This window comes from Anomaloglossus baeobatrachus, chromosome 7 (genome assembly GCF_048569485.1).
Source record: "Anomaloglossus baeobatrachus isolate aAnoBae1 chromosome 7, aAnoBae1.hap1, whole genome shotgun sequence".
In the NCBI taxonomy this organism is placed as follows: Eukaryota; Metazoa; Chordata; class Amphibia; order Anura; family Aromobatidae; genus Anomaloglossus; species Anomaloglossus baeobatrachus.
The window spans coordinates 85,393,979-85,414,874 of NC_134359.1; the positions used below are offsets into that span (position 1 = coordinate 85,393,979).

General features: G+C 45.8%; 1 long non-coding RNA gene across 1 annotated transcript; it reads right to left on the reverse strand.

Moving 5' to 3' along the window:
• Nucleotides 1-17,187: 17,187 nt before the first annotated feature.
• LOC142245915 (uncharacterized) lies at nt 17,188-17,979 on the reverse strand. Its single transcript, XR_012724814.1, has 4 exons — nt 17,919-17,979; nt 17,683-17,756; nt 17,436-17,599; nt 17,188-17,269 (listed from the first exon to the last, which is right to left on the reverse strand). It is a non-coding gene; the product is annotated as an uncharacterized LOC142245915 (long non-coding RNA).
• Between the last annotated feature and the right edge of the window lie 2,917 nt (nt 17,980-20,896).

Genomic DNA, 20,896 nt, shown 5'->3' on the forward strand with positions numbered 1-20,896 from the left:
CTGGGACCATTACATTTGGAATGTTGTAACGTATGCATTGTAATATGTGATTATAATCTGAAAAATTGGTAGATGGTGGATTGTAATAGATTATTTGTTCTCACATATGTGCACATATGGGGCATCTAGTCACAATCTCATTTAAGGACCTCAGATAAGATATAAACACAACCAACTGAAGTCCATCTTCAATTTTTACATTAGTCTTCAGATTTCTAGGCCTTTCCCTGACCCTTTTTTTTTTTTTCTTTCTAGAAAGTATATCTGGATCCAGAAAGGAAGACTGAAGAATGTAGAAAGGGCCAGGATTTAGATTAGTGTTAGATTATAGGACTATCGGTTTATTATATTTGGTGCCTTATGTGTCATCACACACTGACTATACAGAACAAAATAACTTACACATTGGAACCATACGAATAATGACACTACAGCTACAGAGGTGACCGTCTGATAGCCCAGCTCGACTACCCATCTCTACTGAAGACCCTTACAGCTTTTGAAAGTTGGGTGGAGGACATCATCTCTGGTATAGGGTCCCACAGTTGCACCCCATCACCTTGAGCAGGACTCTTATAAGAGTCAATGCCTTGAGACCACAGGTTGGCACGAAGTCCCTCACTTCGTCACTTAGGATGATTTCATTCTTCAGGGATGGAGTGGTCTTTGTGGTGGGATGCAGGTCTGGAGAGCTGTTGTCATCCTATTATATAGATAAGAATAATGTATGTATTGTAGAAATGTCCCCTATCATGTTCCCTATTTTGTTATTTTGTCCACATTATGGTCCCCATCTTGTACATTATAACAAAGGTGCACTTTTTTTTAATATACACATTGGGACCATACGAATAATGACACTTCAGCTACAGAGGTGACCGTCTGATAGCCCAGCTCGACTACCCATCTCTACTGAAGACCCTTACAGCTTTTTGAAAGTTGGGTGGAGGACATCATCTCTGGTATAGGGTCCCACAGTTGCACCCCATCACCTTGAGCAGGACTCTTATAAGAGTCAATGCCTTGAGACCACAGGTTGGCACGAAGTCCCTCACTTCGTTACTAAGGATAATGTCATTCTTCAGGGCTGGGATGGTCTTTGTGGTGGGATGCAGGTCTGGAGAGCTGTTGTCATCCTATTATATAGATAAGAATAATGTATGTATTGTAGAAATGTCCCCTATCATGTTCCCTATTTTGTTATTTTGTCCACATTATGGTCCCCATCTTGTACATTATAACAAAGGTGCACTTTTTTTTAATATACACATTAAGACCATACAAATAATGACACTACAGCTACAGAGGTGACCGTCTGATAGCCCAGCTCAACTACCCATCTCTACTGAAGACCCTTACAGCTTTTGAAAGTTAGGTGGAGGACATCATCTCTGGTATAGGGTCCCACAGTTGCACCCCATCACCTTGAGCAGGACTCTTATAAGAGACAATGCCTTGAGACCACAGGTTGGCACGAAGTCTCTCACTTCGTCACTAAGGATGATTTCATTCTTCAGGGCTGGAGTGGTCTTTGTGGTGGGATGCAGGTCTGGAGAGCTGTTGTCATCCTATTATATAGATAAGAATAATGTATGTATTGTAGAAATGTCCCCTATCATGTTCCCTATTTTGTTTTTTTTGTCCACATTATGGTCCCCATCTTGTACATTATAACAAAGGTGCACTTTTTTTTAATATAAACATTGGGACCATACGAATAATGACACTACAGCTACAGAGGTGACCGTCTGATAGCCCAGCTCGACTACCCATCTCTACTGAAGACCCTTACAGCTTTTTGAAAGTTAAGTGGAGGACATCATCTCTGGTATAGGGTCCCACAGTTGCACCCCATCACCTTAAGCAGGACTCTTATAAGAGACAATGCCTTGAGACCACAGGTTGGCACGAAGTCCCTCACTTCGTCACTAAGGATGATTTCATTCTTCAGGGCTGGAGTGGTCTTTGTGGTGGGATGCAGGTCTGGAGAGCTGTTGTCATCCTATTATATAGATAAGAATAATGTATGTATTGTAGAAATGTCCCCTATCATGTTCCCTATTTTGTTTTTTTTGTCCACATTATGGTCCCCATCTTGTACATTATAACAAAGGTGCACTTTTTTTTAATATACACATTGGGACCATATGAATAATGACACTACAGCTACAGAGGTGACCGTCTGATAGCCCAGCTCGACTACCCATCTCTACTGAAGACCCTTACAGCTTTTTGAAAGTTGGGTGGAGGACATCATCTCTGGTATGGGGTCCCACAGTTGCACCCCATCACCTTGAGCAGGACTCTTATAAGAGTCAATGCCTTGAGACCACAGGTTGGCACGAAGTCCCTTACTTCGTTACTAAGGATAATTTCATTCTTCAGGGCTGGGATGGTCTTTGTGGTGGGATGCAGGTCTGGAGAGCTGTTGTCATCCTATTATATAGATAAGAATAATGTATGTGTTGTAGAAATGTCCCCTATCATGTTCCCTATTTTGTTATTTTGTCCACATTATGGTCCCCATCTTGTACATTATAACAAATGTGCACTTTTTTTTAATTTACACATTGGGACCATACGAATAATGACACTACAGCTACAGAGGTGACCGTCTGATAGCCCAGCTCGACTACTCATCTCTACTGAAGACCCTTACAGCTTTTGAAAGTTGGGTGGAGGACATCATCTCTGGTATAGGGTCCCACAGTTGCACCCCATCACCTTGAGCAGAACTCTTATAAGAGACAATGCCTTGAGACCACAGGTTGGCACGAAGTCCCTCACTTCGTCACTAAGGATGATTTCATTCTTCAGGGCTGGAGTGGTCTTTGTGGTGGGATGCAGGTCTGGAGAGCTGTTGTCATCCTATTATATAGATAAGAATAATGTATTTATTGTAGAAATGTCCCCTATCATGTTCCCTATTTTGTTTTTTTTGTCCACATTATGGTCCCCATCTTGTACATTATAACAAAGGTGCACTTTTTTTTAATATACACATTGGGACCATGCGAATAATGACACTACAGCTACAGAGGTGACCGTCTGATAGCCCAGCTCGACTACCCATCTCTACTGAAGACCCTTACAGCTTTTTGAAAGTTGGGTGGAGGACATCATCTCTGGTATAGGGTCCCACAGTTGCACCCCATCACCTTGAGCAGGACTCTTATAAGAGACAATGCCTTGAGACCACAGGTTGGCACGAAGTCCCTCACTTCGTTACTAAGGATAATTTCATTCTTCAGGGCTGGGATGGTCTTTGTGGTGGGATGCAGGTCTGGAGAGCTGTTGTCATCCTATTATATAGATAAGAATAATGTATGTATTGTAGAAATGTCCCCTATCATGTTCCCTATTTTGTTATTTTGTCCACATTATGGTCCCCATCTTGTACATTATAACAAATGTGCACTTTTTTTTAATTTACACATTGGGACCATACGAATAATGACACTACAGCTACAGAGGTGACCGTCTGATAGCCCAGCTCGACTACCCATCTCTACTGAAGACCCTTACAGCTTTTTGAAAGTTGGGTGGAGGACATCATCTCTGGTATAGGGTCCCACAGTTGCACCCCATCACCTTGAGCAGGACTCTTATAAGAGTCAATGCCTTGAGACCACAGGTTGGCACGAAGTCCCTCACTTCGTCACTAAGGATGATTTCATTCTTCAGGGCTGGAGTGGTCTTTGTGGTGGGATGCAGGTCTGGAGAGCTGTTGTCATCCTATTATATAGATAAGAATAATGTATTTATTGTAGAAATGTCCCCTATCATGTTCCCTATTTTGTTATTTTGTCCACATTATGGTCCCCATCTTGTACATTATAACAAATGTGCACTTTTTTTTAATTTACACATTGGGACCATACGAATAATGACACTACAGCTACAGAAGTGACCGTCTGATAGCCCAGCTCGACTACTCATCTCTACTGAAGACCCTTACAGCTTTTGAAAGTTGGGTGGAGGACATCATCTCTGGTATAGGGTCCCACAGTTGCACCCCATCACCTTGAGCAGAACTCTTATAAGAGACAATGCCTTGAGACCACAGGTTGGCACGAAGTCCCTCACTTCGTCACTAAGGATGATTTCATTCTTCAGGGCTGGAGTGGTCTTTGTGGTGGGATGCAGGTCTGGAGAGCTGTTGTCATCCTATTATATAGATAAGAATAATGTATGTATTGTAGAAATGTCCCCTATCATGTTCCCTATTTTGTTTTTTTTGTCCACATTATGGTCCCCATCTTGTACATTATAACAAAGGTGCACTTTTTTTTAATATACACATTGGGACCATACGAATAATGACACTACAGCTACAGAGGTGACCGTCTGATAGCCCAGCTCGACTACCCATCTCTACTGAAGACCCTTACAGCTTTTTGAAAGTTGGGTGTAGGACATCATCTCTGGTATAGGGTCCCACAGTTGCACCCCATCACTTTGAGCAGGACTCTTATAAGAGACAATGCCTTGAGACCACAGGTTGGCACGAAGTCCCTCACTTCGTCACTAAGGATGATTTCATTCTTCAGGGCTGGAGTGGTCTTTGTGGTGGGATGAAGGTCTGGAGAGCTGTTGTCATCCTTTTATATAGATAAGAATAATGTATGCATTGTAGAAATGTCCCCTATCATGTTCCCTATTTTGTTTTTTTTGTCCACATTATGGTCCCCATCTTGTACATTATAACAAAGGTGCACTTTTTTTTAATATACACATTGGGACCATACGAATAATGACACTACAGCTACAGAGGTGACCGTCTGATAGCCCAGCTCGACTACCCATCTCTACTGAAGACCCTTACAGCTTTTTGAAAGTTAGGTGGAGGACATCATCTCTGGTATAGGGTCCCACAGTTGCACCCCATCACCTTGAGCAGGACTCTTATAAGAGTCAATGCCTTGAGACCACAGGTTGGCACGAAGTCCCTCACTTCGTTACTAAGGATAATTTCATTCTTCAGGGCTGGGATGGTCTTTGTGGTGGGATGCAGGTCTGGAGAGCTGTTGTCATCCTATTATATAGATAAGAATAATGTATGTATTGTAGAAATGTCCCCTATCATGTTCCCTATTTTGTTATTTTGTCCACATTATGGTCCCCATCTTGTACATTATAACAAATGTGCACTTTTTTTTAATTTACACATTGGGACCATACGAATAATGACACTACAGCTACAGAGGTGACCGTCTGATAGCCCAGCTCAACTACTCATCTCTACTGAAGACCCTTACAGCTTTTGAAAGTTGGGTGGAGGACATCATCTCTGGTATAGGGTCCCACAGTTGCACCCCATCACCTTGAGCAGGACTCTTATAAGAGTCAATGCCTTGAGACCACAGGTTGGCACGAAGTCCCTCACTTCGTCACTAAGGATGATTTCATTCTTCAGGGCTGGAGTGGTCTTTGTGGTGGGATGCAGGTCTGGAGAGCTGTTGTCATCCTATTATATAGATAAGAATAATGTATGTATTGTAGAAATGTCCCCTATCATGTTCCCTATTTTGTTTTTTTTGTCCACATTATAGTCCCCATCTTGTACATTATAACAAATGTGCACTTTTTTTTAATTTACACATTGGGACCATACGAATAATGACACTACAGCTACAGAGGTGACCGTCTGATAGCCCAGCTCGACTACCCATCTATACTGAAGACCTTTACAGCTTTTTGAAAGTTGGGTGGAGGACATCATCTCTGGTATAGGGTCCCACAGTTGCACCCCATCACCTTGAGCAGGACTCTTATAAGAGACAATGCCTTGAGGCCACAGGTTGGCACGAAGTCCCTCACTTCGTTGCTAAGGATAATTTCATTCTTCAGGGCTGGGATGGTCTTTGTGGTGGGATGCAGGTCTGGAGAGCTGTTGTCATCCTATTATATAGATAAGAATAATGTATGTATTGTAGAAATGTCCCCTATCATGTTCCCTATTTTGTTATTTTGTCCACATTATGGTCCCCATCTTGTACATTATAACAAATGTGCACTTTTTTTTAATTTACACATTGGGACCATACGAATAATGACACTACAGCTACAGAGGTGACCGTCTGATAGCCCAGCTCGACAACCCATCTCTACTGAAGACCCTTACAGCTTTTTGAAAGTTGGGTGGAGGACATCATCTCTGGTATAGGGTCCCACAGTTGCACCCCATCACCTTGAGCAGGACTCTTATAAGAGTCAATGCCTTGAGACCACAGGTTGGCACGAAGTCCCTCACTTCGTCACTAAGGATGATTTCATTCTTCAGGGCTGGAGTGGTCTTTGTGGTGGGATGCAGGTCTGGAGAGCTGTTGTCATCCTATTATATAGATAAGAATAATGTATGTATTGTAGAAATGTCCCCTATCATGTTCCCTATTTTGTTTTTTTTGTCCACATTATGGTCCCCATCTTGTACATTATAACAAAGGTGCACTTTTTTTTAATATACACATTGAGACCATACGAATAATGACACTACAGCTACAGAGGTGACCGTCTGATAGCCCAGCTCGACTACCCATCTCTACTGAAGACCCTTACAGCTTTTTGAAAATTGGGTGGAGGACATCATCTCTGGTATAGGGTCCCACAGTTGCACCCCATCACCTTGAGCAGGACTCTTATAAGAGACAATGCCTTGAGACCACAGGTTGGCACGAAGTCCCTCACTTCGTCACTAAGGATGATTTCATTCTTCAGGGCTGGAGTGGTCTTTGTGGTGGGATGCAGGTCTGGAGAGCTGTTGTCATCCTATTATATAGATAAGAATAATGTATGTATTTTAGAAATGTCCCCTATCATGTTCCTTATTTTGTTATTTTATCCACATTATGGTCGCCATCTTGTACATTATAACAAATGTGCACTTTTTTTAATTTACACATTGGGACCATATGAATAATGACACTACAGCTACAGAGGTGACCGTCTGATAGCCCAGCTCGACTACCCATCTCTACTGAAGACCCTTACAGCTTTTTGAAAGTTGGGTGGAGGACATCATCTCTGGTATAGGGTCCCACAGTTGCACCCCATCACCTTGAGCAGGACTCTTATAAGAGACAATGCCTTGAGACCACAGGTTGGCACGAAGTCCCTCACTTCGTCACAAGGATGATTTCATTCTTCAGGGATGGAGTGGTCTTTGTGGTGGGATGCAGGTCTGGAGAGCTGTTGTCATCCTATTATATAGATAAGAAAAATGTATGTATTGTAGAAATGTCCCCTATCATGTTCCCTATTTTGTTATTTTGTCCACATTATGGTCCCCATCTTGTACATTATAACAAAGGTGCACTTTTTTTTAATTTACACATTGGGACCATACGAATAATGACACTACAGCTACAGAGGTGACCGTCTGATAGCCCAGCTCGACTACCCATCTCTACTGAAGACCCTTACAGCTTTCTGAAAGTTGGGTGGAGGACATCATCTCTGGTATAGGGTCCCACAGTTGTACCCCATCACCTTCAGCAGGACTCTTATAAGAGACAATCCCTTGAGACCACAGGTTGGCACGAATTCCCTCACTTCGTCACTTAGGATGATTTCATTCTTCAGGGATGGAGTGGTCTTTGTGGTGGGATGCAGGTCTGGAGAGCTGTTGTCATCCTATTATATAGATAAGAATAATGTATGTATTGTAGAAATGTCCCCTATCATGTTCGCTATTTTATTATTTTGTCCACATTATGGTCCCCATCTTGTACATTATAACAAACGTGTACTTTTTTTAATTTACACATCGGGACCATACGAAAAATGACACTACAGCTACAGAGGTGACCGTCTGATAGCCCAGCTCGACTACCCATCTCTACTGACGACCCTTACAGCTTTTTGAAAGTTGGGTGGAGGACATCATCTCTGGTATAGGGTCCCACATCTGCACCCCAACAGTTTGAGCAGCACTCTTTCCCGGGAGTCTATACTCTGAGATCAAAGGAGGCGCTTAGCCCCCTCACATTGTTACTGAGGATGATTTCATTCTTCAGGGATTAGACAGGAGTGGTCCTTGTGGTGGTTTGCGGGTCTAGAGAGCTGTTGTCATCATATTAGATAGATAAGAATAATGTATGTATTGTAGATATGTCTCCTATCATGTTCCCTATTTTATTATTAGTCCACATTCTGGTCCCCATCTTGAGCATCATAACAAACGTGCACTTTTTTCGTTTAATTTACTCACTTAGTCACTAAGGATGATTTCTAGGGATGATCAAATACCACAAATATCTGACTTTGCGAAAATTCGCAAACAGGTTGCCGCTATTTGACTATTTGCGAATATTTGATATGCAATGTAAGTCTATGGATAACCCGAATAACAATTGTTTGGGCTTCCCATAGACTTACATTGCGCATCGAATATTCACATAGCAGTGACCTATTGGTCGGATATTCGCGAAGACGGATATTTGTGGTATTCGATCATCCCTAATGATTTCATTCTTCAGGGATGCGATGCTCTGAAAGGTAATAAAATACAAAATCTGTCCTAGTCTGGGGCAATAGCGAAGGCTATTTCTGGTCTTCAAACAACAGGCCTAAACAAGTACCATACTACCACCGGCCTAATTCCAGTTCTTCTGTTGGCCAGTTTATGAATTCCACATAAGGGTTCTTATATGATATAACCGTCCTATAGCTCAGTTAGTTGTAGTATAGCCTTGGTCCAGGGTTCTTGAACTGATCGCCTTTTCTTGGGGTCGAGAAGGAATTTTTTTCCTGTGGCACAAATTGGCTGAATGTGTCCAGGTTTTTTGCCTTCTTCTGGATCAATGGCTTTAGGTATAGGTAGAGACTGTATTTAATAAAGAGTTCAAAACTGAATGATTTGTCTTCTCATTTTTTTATAATATGTAATACTTAATTATTTGTATAAATTAGTTATTAATTTTAGGACTTATGGCTTCTGCAATAAATCAAACCGAAATACAAGGGTAGTAATTATGTCTGATCATAGATGGTCATGTAGGTTAGCAGCAAATAGATAGTAAATTGGCCACTTATTATCTACCTGATGGGTTTGGTGTGGATCCTAAATATGGGATTTTCCATTGCTTACACATTTAATTCTTACTAGTAGATAGCCCATGCCAATACCGTGACTGTGGTATAAAATGCATCCAATTGAGGGCAGAGTGCTTGTTCCAGGGCAACAAACGCAATCTATATATAAATATCCATGTTCATGAACATTACTTAGTGGAATTAGAAATTATAGTTGTAATGCAGAGATGTCATGGGAGTACCATGACGGAGAGTGATCTCTTTTTCAATTGTCAGAAGATTGCAGCGCATGGCTGAAGTAATGGTGCCCGGGGCAGTAGCCATGGGGGAGAGTGTAAAGTTCAGCCTCCCGACACACGGGTTTTAAATGAGAGTTCTGGGTCTGTGTGGGCAAGAGTGTAAAGTTCAGCACCCCGAGACACGGGTTTTAAATGAGAGTTCTGGGTCTGTGTGTGCTGATAGTGTTACTTGGAGCAATGCTGTTACACTCTTCATCAGGTCAATAGGACTTCCAGATAAGGACGACAAACAAATTCATAACAACAAAGTAGTCTTTACTTGGCACAACACTTGGTCACATAATACAGCAGGCAGCACACTTCATGGTATCTTCTGTATAACTCAGACACACAATCATTGCAGTTTCCAATGACGGCATATTACTTGTGAACATTCTTTTAGCCAGGAAAGTTAAATAAGCCCTTCATCTCTATGGCCCTGGAGTCCAAGGGTCAATATGTTTCGCTGAGTATCCTGCACCCACAGCCATAGGCAGTGATCCCTTACGAGAACTGTTCTTAGAGCCACTTCCTGTTCCTTGTCTTCTTAGTGGGGCAGTGTCGTGGGCGGGGAGGACGCCGCCGCGCGCTCGCTAACGCTCGGGTCCGGCGCTGCTGTTGCTCGGTGGCTTGAGCAGTGGGCCCGGATCCGGGGACTCGAGCGGCGCTCCTCGCCCGTGAGTGAAAGGGGGTAGTTTGGTTTGGGGATTTGGTCCGTGATGCCACCCACGGGTTGTGGTGAGGTTGGGCACCACCGCTGCTGGTGGCGGGGATCCCGGGAGCGATGGTAGGGAGCAGCTGGGATGTTGTTCCCTCCCTCCATGGGTAGGGGTGGTCCCGGGGCCCGGTGAGGTGACGGGGAGGCAGGGTTGGCAAAGTGCAGGGTCGTCTGGACTGCGCAGCGTGGTGCCGGACAGCACGGTTGTACTTACTCAGCCACAAATGTACACAAAGTCTCTGGAAAACCAAACGGCTGGATGGACGGGTCCCGCAGCTGGCTGCTGTGACTTCTCCCGGACGGTTGGTGGTGGCTGCCTTTCCCTGCATCTTTGTGTATGTTCGGTCCTGATGGATTCCCACCGGTAACCCGCTCCCCAGCGTGTATATGTGCCGGAGGAGCCCTTTTGCCCGCAGGCTCGGGACCTTGGAACTCTAGCTGTGGTGGTAGCTGTATTTCCTTTTGCTGGTCGGACGGTTGCCTTCAATCGGGTCTTGGCTGTTAGGAAACCCCTGGGGTTCTGGTCACTGACGGATTTGACTTCTAACGGCGACTCCAAGCCTGGTCGGGGTCCGCAGGCCCTACCTGTGTGTGCTGGCTTCACTTCGCTCCCCGGTTCGGTACCAGCGGGCCACCATCCGTCCCCGGTCTTACGGTTCCGCGTTGATTCGCCTCTCCTGCAGACGGCCACCACCGTCTGCCAACCTTGCGCTTAGTGTCCGGGCCACACACCCGGACACGGTCAGTTTGCTCCTTCTCACTCCTCACTTCCACTTCCCTAACTGAACTCTCTTCCTTTCCCGCCTCTAGGACTGTGAACTCTTCAGTGGGTGGGGGCAACCGCCTGGCTCCACCCCACCTGGTGTGGACATCAGCCCCTGGAGGGAGGCAACAAGGATTTTGCGTCTGGCTGATGTGCCTGTCTCAGGGTGGGGGTGTGTGTTGTAGTACCTGTGACGACCTGGCTAGTCCAGGGCGCCACATTCCCCCTTATTTAAATGCAGACCGTCTGCGGGCTGCCCGTCCATCACCGGTTTTATTTTTCTTTTTTTTTTTTAACTGTAAAAAATATAAAAACCATCAACAGTTTAAGCATTTTAAATCTTCCCTTACGGGAGGCAGGTCACTTAAATGTTACAAACCACATATACACACACTTTTAATAATAACGGACGGACAGCTTCCGCTCTCCCACCCAAGCAACCTAGCCCTGATGCTGCCCCTAAGAAGTGGGCAGCACCCCTTGACCCCAGTCCAGATCCAGGCTGCCCGAGCGGGAACGGGTACGGTGACTCGCACTAGGCTGTCACTTCAGGGGACCCCACGTCCATGGGGGACCCCTGACCCCCGGAGGATCGCCACCGGTTGTGGTAGTGGCGGGCCTGGGCCATCACTTTCCTCCAGGCCCATCCTCCAAATCTGCCTCTCCGGAGGCGGCAACGGAAAACATGCCCCAACTTATTTACAATCCCACCAGTTCGTGGGTGCCCTGCAAGTTCTCAGGCATGTCCATGAAGAGTTCCTCATGCCAACGGTACAAAGGGTCCCTGCGGGGACAACTTGCCGGCAACGGCCGGGTCAATCACGGTGTCAATCAGGTTATTTGCTCGGTTGATTCATTCATTTACTTATTTACACACTCAACGTGTAACACCCCTAAATGGTAGTTTCCCTGTACCTAAGCGGGGGTCGGCCTAGGTTGGGGTGTGTGGACCTTCGGGGCTCAATGTTAGTGGTGACAGGCAGTGGGGCAGAGGAAACAACTGGTTCCCCTTCCCGTCTATTATGTGGGGCAGGCGGAGACGCAGGGGGGCTGGGTATAGGTGCATCCCTGGGCACTGGTTCATTGGCGGCGACTTCCATCTCTTTTTCCTCCACAGGTTGTGGGAACAGTATCACAGGAAGAATCACTGCGCCATTCTGCAAAGGCCAATCTGCCGGAAAATCGCCCATCATGGTGTGGATTACCTCTTTTTCTTTCTCTCCAGCCGGTCTGGGGGCCGGAACTTCAGTTGCCACCCTCAACGGTGGTGGGCACCTCTTCAGGTGGTCTCTGGAAACCATGGCCGAAGTCTTCCCCTGGTCACGACTGATCTGGTAGGCCTTCACATTCTCTCACTCAGTGGGTTGTATAACATACGGGGTCTTCTCCTATTGGTCATCCAGCTTATGGGTTCTTCTCTTTCGCTTCAGTACTACATCCCCAGGCTGAAAGGGACCTGCAGGAGCCTTCCTGTTGAGGCACTGTTCTTGCTGTCCCCGACTCCGACACAAGTTCTTTTCTACGTATTCTTGGACCTGTCGGTACTGCGCCCTCCGCCGGGCGTCCCAGTCAGCAGTGGAAGGAAGGGCCTCTGGAGCCTCAAAATCCATTTCTAGGTCCACCGGCAACCGGCCTGGTCGGGCTCTCATTAGGTACGTGGGCGTGCACTTGGTGGAGCTGCTAGGAATGTTATTGTCCATGTCTACCAGATCGGACAGCTTTTCCGGCCATAAGTTCCGCTCTTCCAACGGCAGGGTCTTAAGGAGGTCCAAGACCAGATGGTTCATCTTTTCACACATGCCGTTAGTCTGTGCATGGTACTGGGTGGTCCGGATATTTTTACAGCCGTATAACTGGCAGAATTCCTGAAACACTTCTGCTTCAAAAGCTGGACCCTGGTCGGTCAGCACCCTCTCCGGGTACCCATGTTGTCGACAAAAGTAGGCCTGGAAGGCTCTGGCTGCAGTACGCCCGGTCAGATCTTTAACTGGGACAACCACCATGAATCTCGAATAGTGGTCTACAATGGTCAGAGCATAGGTGTACCCACTTCAGCTAGGGGTGAGCTTCACGTGGTCGAGGGCGACCAGCTCTAGCGGCTGATGCGTAATGATTGGGCGCAAAGGGGCCTTTTGGCTGGCCTCATCCCTTCTTCTCAGTGCACAGGGACCACATTCTCGGCACCAGGCCTCCACAGACTCCCGCATCCCACTCCAATAGAATCGCTCCCTCAACAGCATCTCCAGCTTCTTCCACCCAAAGTGCCCGGCACCGTCATGGTATGCCTGCAGAACAGTGGGCACATTAGTCTGGGGAATCACCAGCTGGCGAACCTTCTCATGGGTCTTCGGGTTGATAAATTCCCGATACAGCTTCCCCTGGTGCAGGTACAGCCGGGCTCGTTCCCTCCACAGTCGTTGGGCCTCGGCGGGGGCAGCAGGGTCTATTCCAGCAGAGCCTTGTTTCACCAGGGACTTGACTAGAGATGAGCGAACCGGTCGCGGTTCGGCTCGAGTTCGGTTCGCCGAACGGAGGTCTCGTTCGAGTTCGGTTCGGCGAACCAGTTCGGCGAACCACTCGAACCCCATAGAAAACAATGGCAGGCAATCACAAACACATAAAAACACCTAGAAAACACCCTCAAAGGTGTCCAAAAGGTGACAAACAACTCACAACACAACACAAACACATGGGAAAGTGACAAGGACATATACTCATGCAAAAACAAAAGAGCTGGACAAGGAAAAAGAGGAGGAGACACAGATATATGAGTATATGCAAGGAAACATCGATGCCATTACTGTGCAACATGAGCCCTGCTCATTTTAGGCTTCCAATCTGGATAAATTGCCTGAGCTTGCCACATACGCCTTGGGGATCTTGTCGTGTCCTGCAGCCAGCGTTCTCTCATAACCTGTCTTCAGTGCTGCTGGGGGTCTGCTGGCAGATAAGCACACGCGTCTGTCCACTGACATTGTGGACATGGCTCTCAGAGGACTTTTCTTCCCCTGGGTCATCCAGGGGAGGCGAAAGGCACACGTATTTTTGAGAGTGCTTCATGCAAAGCATCTTTTTCATTTTGAAAAGGGGGATCAACTGATGCCAGTCAAGTGGGGTGTGTGTGGCCCAATTAGTGGAAACGAGGGAGACTGTGGTTGGAGTCCCCTCGCTGTGTTTCTAAAAGAACCAAGATGAACAAGTCATGGCTCTCAGAGGACTTTTCTTCCCCTGGGTCAGCCAGGGGACACGAAAGGCACACGTATTTTTGAGAGTGCTTCATGCAAAGCATCTTTTTCATTTTGAAAAGGGGGATCAACTGATGACAGTCAAGTGGGGTGTGTGTGGCCCAATTAGTGGCAACGATGGAGACTGTGGTTGGAGTCCCCTCGCTGTGTTTCTAAAAGAACCAAGATGAACAAGTCATGGCTCTCAGAGGACTTTTCTTCCCCTGGGTCAGCCAGGGGACGCGAAAGGCACACGTATTTTTGAGAGTGCTTCATGTAAAGCATCTTTTTCATTTTGAAAAGGGGGATCAACTGATGACAGTCAAGTGGGGTGTGTGTGGCCCAATTAGTGGCAACGAGGGAGACTGTAGTTGGAGTCCCCTCGCTGTTTTTTACATGATTTTCGAAGTGCATGACATGCCTAAGAGGTTTAGTTTCGGCATCTCCAACTTGTTGGCTACAGATAGGCTGCCTTTACACCCTTTTGTCACTGAGGATTTTCAAGACCTTATGCCCGTTGCAGTGCCCCAAGAGCCGATGGCCATTTTCACTCCTTTTCCAAGAAAGGGGTGCCCGCGCTAACACAGCAGGTCGCACACAACATCACCGCTTCCTTGAGAAACTCTGTGTGTGAATTGTAAAGCGCTGCGGAATATGTTGGCGCTATAGAAATAAAGATTATTATTAATATTATTATTAGTGTGTGACAGGGTGCATTTCACCACAGATACTTGGAACAGTAAGCATGGACAAGGGAGTTACATGTCACTGACTGGGCACTGGGTAACTATGGTGATAGATGGAGAAGTGTCTGCTGTACAAGTCTTTCCGTCCCCACGAGTTGTGTGTTTCAATCCTTCCTCTGTATGTACAAGTTCCTCCACTGCTTCTGCCTCATCAACCTCGTGTTATTCCTGCACCTCAGCCCAAACCTTGTGTGGTCAGGCTTGCCTTCCTTGTAACTGCGCCCAAAGAATCCCACACACCTCCTTACTATGCTGGCAGCAGAGCTCAAGGCCATCAGGCGGTCAAATGTTTACTTTGAAATGTAGGGGAAATGTGAGACACCGCTGAGGAGTTGTGGACGGTTAGCTCTGTAGAGTGAGACCGAGTTTCATCAATGGTTGTCTCCACTCAACCAGCAGCCAGGGAATGCCGGGTGCGACAATGATGCTAAACAGTCTGCGGACCTTCTTCAGGGCAATGTGACACACGTACCTTGTATGGCTCACGTGTTGAATCTGAATCTCCAGCAATTTTTAAATACTATCCCGGCCTACATGTCCTTCTGTCGAGGGCACGGTGTAATGCCTGCCTAGATCAACACACTCAGACAAGCTGTAAAGGATAGGCTAGAGGGAACCCACTCACCAAGCTGGACCCCCAGAACCCTGAAACCCTTTAATCCCTATACAGTGATGTTGAATGACACAGGGCCCAAGTTGATCAATACCTGTGGAAAGCAGCAGTTCCAGAGAATAGTAGTCATGCAGGGTCAAAACATTAATTGAGGAAGAGGAACAGAATGGGAGGGACAGGACTTAATCAGAAAACAAGCAGAGGTGAAATGCAAATCGGCCAACGAGGTAACTAAACAGCAAGCAGGAAAAGTAGTCAGGTAAGAAGCACACAAACTCATAAAGCTAAACTGGGGGTAACAGTAACCAGAGGTTCATAGCTATGTCTGGCAGTGGTCTTCAGACAGGAGGGGCCTAAAAAAGGGTGTTGTGTCTTCCCATTGGTTGTAGCTGAATGATGCTACTTCATCTGTGAGATACCCACCACCTGCATTCAGCCTGTGGTTCTGCATCTGTCAAGGTAACGCATCCCAGTGGGTGAGCATAACCTGCGTCCACCTGCGCCGCTGGCGTCGACTCCTCTCCCATCATCAGCACTATGCACGAAAGGAACACGTTGTCACCTTGCGACAGGAGTACAAATTGACGTAGCGGACTACGGTGGTGACTTAACAGCCATGTGCACAATGATGCAAACATGGCAGCGTGCCTTCCTCAGGCCCATGTGACACACGTGACTTGTATGGCTCACGTGTTTAATCTGATTCTCCAGCAATTTTTAAAACAACATCCCGGCCTACATGGCCTTGTACAGCAGGCACGCTCACTATGTGCTCACTTCCATCGTTCGCACCCAGTAGCTCAACAACTTTCATCGCTCCTGAAGTCTTAAGGTCTGGCGGTGAAACGTCAGAAATGCGATGTTCCGACACGCAGGAATTTTAATCTGCACATGTTGCAGCGTCTGTGTCAGCACCGCAGAGCCCAGCTGAAATACGTTATGACGTATACCCTGGGCTAACTTGATCCAGAGGTGGTGCAGATCACGCTGCTGGAGTGGTGTCAGATCAATGACATATGCACCGTTCTACACAGTTTACAAATGTCGACGCAGATGTTTAACACTGGCGATGACATTCTCAGCGTACAATTTTGGTCATCTACATGATGGAACACACTGTAAGTATTATTCGGATAAGACCACAGAAAAAACAATACCTCTAAAAATATATTTAAATTTTATTTAGAAAATTATAAAAATATGACAAACAGTGTCTCTCTAAAAATACATAAAGGACAACACAGTGCCAGTGAGATGTTGGGAGGAGATAGTTTCAGCGTGAAAAGGATAGCGATAGATAGATATTCACAGAGTCGTCAGATTACTGATCTCATAGCCTTTATTGACCCTTCCTGACGACGGAGGGTGTCCTAAGTTACAGGACACTCCCCGTTCCGGGTGGCTGTCCCTCCCTGTCCCTATCTCTAGCCAAGGGGTGTCCACCACCAACCCAGGTGATTAGTGCAAAACCATAAATATACACATAAACACAAATGCGTTAAATTTGGTTCCTGACTCAATAAGATACTTCAGTCAGATGAATTTAAATTTTGTTAGGTGGAGCTGTAGGGGACCCGCTGCAGTAGCTGTCACCCCACGCTCTCCCGACGCGTTTCTCCCCCACCTAACGCAATGCTGGGGGATCATCAGGGGTAAAAAAAGTCATACCTGTTGATGCACAAAAAAGAGAGGACAAGTAATGTCTTAATATAACTTCATCAAAATAGATTGAAAAATCATTATATTCTCTTGGGTATATAACTTACATAACGGTAATAGTTATAGAGCGGGATATGCAAGGTCCAAACCGAAAGCCTTTTGATAATATACCAGAGAAACTTGGTTTTAATCACATGATATGCTGGCAGATATTCTCATTCAGAAGAACTTGTCTCTAAGTAAAGCAGACAAGAAAATATTCTGAGGAACTGAGTTGATAGGCTTGGAAGGGGGGAGGGGGAATGGAAGGGGGGGGGGGAGGAGGGGGAGGGGGGAGGGGGGAGAGGGGGGGGGGAGGGAGGAAGGAAAAAGGTAACAACAGTGGATAAGATGAAAAATACCTCGTTATAACTCCAAAAATGGATGAATAGCCAATGGGATGCTAGGAGTTTAGTAAATCAAAAAAACTCCTAAGGTATCACATGAGTCTTCCTATCCTTGTGTTTAAAAGGCTTATGGATCACATCCTAACCATGTCTAGGTCACATTAGGGCAGCAGGGACATCTGCATAGACAGAGACAGTAAAATACCAATTAAACGAGGTAGATTCAGGAAACCTACAGTGTCCCATAGAGAAAAGTAGATACCTATACATGCAAAGAGTCCAATTTCTTTAGTTGATAGTGTTACACCAATATCTACACTATTAGTGTGTCCAGTCCTAAAATGAAAAAAGGATAATAATCATGGACCTAGAAGTACGTTGAATTCCCTTAGGGAGCCACATCAGTGTGGTAGATCGTCCTGTATCCACCAAACCAGGACAAATGGTGCAAGCATAAATTTACTAGATGACACCTGACTAGTCCTGAAAAATAAATACCTGTAATTTCTTGGTCACTTAGGTAGGGGGTGCTGTATCAATACGCAGCATCGGAATCTATATAATCCTAAAAGGAATAATAATAATAATCTAATATCCCGCATAAAAATATGTGAATATAGACAGGACAGGACATACATCTATGGAAAAAAGTGTATACCTGCAAAGAAAAGCTCCTTTACACAGTGTTCCAGTATAGTGACCAAGTGTTATAATGAACACTCCTTTCACCTAAAGACATGAAAACAAATGATCACTACAGGTGATCCCATAACGATTCTGCAAGAGGAAACAGCAGGACATTTACAGCACCATTACTAGTCCTTTGAAATGTCCTGTGGGAGAAAACACTCCAGAAAGGTGTAAAGACATACCGATACTTGGTCCGAAGAAAAGCTCAACCTGCAAGGACAAAGTGTCCCGAGCGCCGAAGCACATCTAACCGCAGGGAGCCAGAGCTGTGTCCTGTCCTGTGCCCAGATGATATGTGCCTAATCCCACAGACGGAGGTGTTTTAAACCTCCCGCGACCGGAAGTAAACAGTATTGCTCCCGCCCCACAGGCTGAGAATCCGTGATTGACAGATCTCTTAAGCCAATCCTACGATCTCGTATGAATCCATCACATGTCCAGACTCAGAATAGAGGAGGATTGCGAGGGGCGTGCCATGCTGCTTAAAGTGACATGTCGCTTAATGCAGAGCTGAGCTACAGCTTAGCAGAATGAAGGGGCGATATACATAGACCAGAATTCTGGGCTATTAAAGGGCTAAAGCTGCAAGTAACAGCACTAAATACTGTAGATGAAGAGGCCGCATTAGGTAACTGGAAGTAACCTGCCGTTATGTATAACATGGGCAAAATAGGATAAGTATAAATATAGGAAGGTTACTTGTTTATAAACCCAAGGAGGCCGTATGAAAGGGGGTGCCTGATAACCGAAAAAAGTATATTACTCGAACAGAGCTCTAGGCATTATAGACCAGTGCAGAGCTAAGCTGCACAAGGCAGCACTACATAATAAGGAGACAGTGTAAGATATACTGAAGTGATATGTCATTATATATGTAAGATACATAGGACAATAAAAGTTATAAATAAAGTTACTGTTATTGACCTCAGCTAAATTAGGGGGGGGGGGGGGTGCCCAGCAACTGAGCATGACATTTTGCTCATTCAGGGCTAGGCATGAGAGCTAGAAGCAATATCCATAATCAGACAAAAAAATATATAGCTGAAAAAGTGTGAGGTTATGTTCTGCCATAAAGATAGCTCACACGTAATATGCCTAAATTTGAATATATCAGCAAATGTTCCAGATCTCTGAACAGGCGCTGTACAGGAGAGGGTGCACACCAGGCACCAGTTGTCGGAGAGGCATAAGAGGGGGGGGGGGGAAGGGGGATTGGGAGAGGGGAGGGGGGGGGGAGGGGGGGTTGGAGGGTTTCCCCCACATCCTGGGGACCCAGTATCCATAAAGGGGGCATACCCAAGGATAGCACCCAAGGTGCCTAGAGATTAAGAAAAACATAATATATATATATGGAAGACGGGGAACCATTTGATACCAGAACGCTCTTGTCTTTTATACTGAATCAGGTAGGGTTAGAGAAAGCTAACATAGCTCAAATTTTCATTAAGTCCCCCTGGGGAGACTGAGTCAAGAAGGAAAATCCACCTTGCCTCTCTCTGTAGAATTTTTTTTGTCCCAGTCACCTCCACGTGCTGGTTTACCAACAACTTCAATGACTTGAAAAGAGATAGCTCCCGTATCTCCCTGGTGACACTGGTTAACGTGCCGTGCAATGGCTGTGTCTCTCTCATGACCAACGTCACCCAGATGTTCCCCTATCCTGACCCGCAGCTGCCTCCTGGTCTTGCCAACATAGGCCAGGGGGCAGCTGCAGGTACAAAGATAAACTACTCCCTCCGTTCTACAATTGGCAAAGTCTTTAATTTTAAAGGATCTTCTGGTCTTAATGTTTGAAAACTCCTTCCTCTGATTAATGTAAGGGCAGTACACGCATCTCCCACATCTGAATGTCCCCTGGGGTTTTCGATCTAGCCATGTGTTTTCTCCTCTCGGGGGTACATAGTGGCGGTGAGTTAGATGGTCCTTGATAGATCTGCCCCTTCTGAAGGTAACGCTGGGGTGTGGGGATATATGTCTACCCACATCCAGATCCGTTTGTAGGATAGGCCAGTGGCGTTTCAAAATTTCCATAACCCTAGGATTTTGATCATCATAGGTGGCTATAAGCCTAATGATCTGATCATCTTCTCGTTTTTTTCATAGGTTTTAGTAGTTCCCTTCTCTGAGTGGATTGGGCAAATTTATATGCTGGTTCAAGGATCTGTGAGGGATATCCCCTCCTACGAAACCTACTTTTCATATCCAAGGATTTGGATTCAAAGTCGTGAAGTGATGAACAGTTCCTTCTCAGACGAAGGAACTGTCCCTTCGGTATACCCTTCCTCAGGGGGGCTGGGTGGTAGCTCTCCCACCTAAGGAGGCTGTTGGTTGCCGTAGGTTTTCTATAGATCGTAGTGGCCAAATTGCCACAAGTATCCCTTGAGATTTTTAGATCCAGGAAGGCCAGACAGTCCCTATCCATCTCATACGTGAACCTTAGGCCAATGTTGTTGTTGTTAAGTTTTTCCAAAAATTGCACAAAGAGGGATTCCGTGCCTGTCCAAAGGACGAGGATGTCATCAATATAACGCCCCCAAAATTGTATATGGGGGGAAAAAATGACATCCTCGTCCTCAAACACATAGGTGTTCTCCCACCAGCCCAGGAACATGTTGGCATACGTCGGGGCACATGGACTCCCCATCGCCGTGCCCCTGAGCTGGTGGTAAAATTTCCCTCCAAAGAGGAAATAATTATGTGTTAATATGAACCGTAATAGGTCCCCAATGAATTTGCTATGAACAAGACACTGGGTCCCACGTGTAGAAAGATATGAATTGACTGCT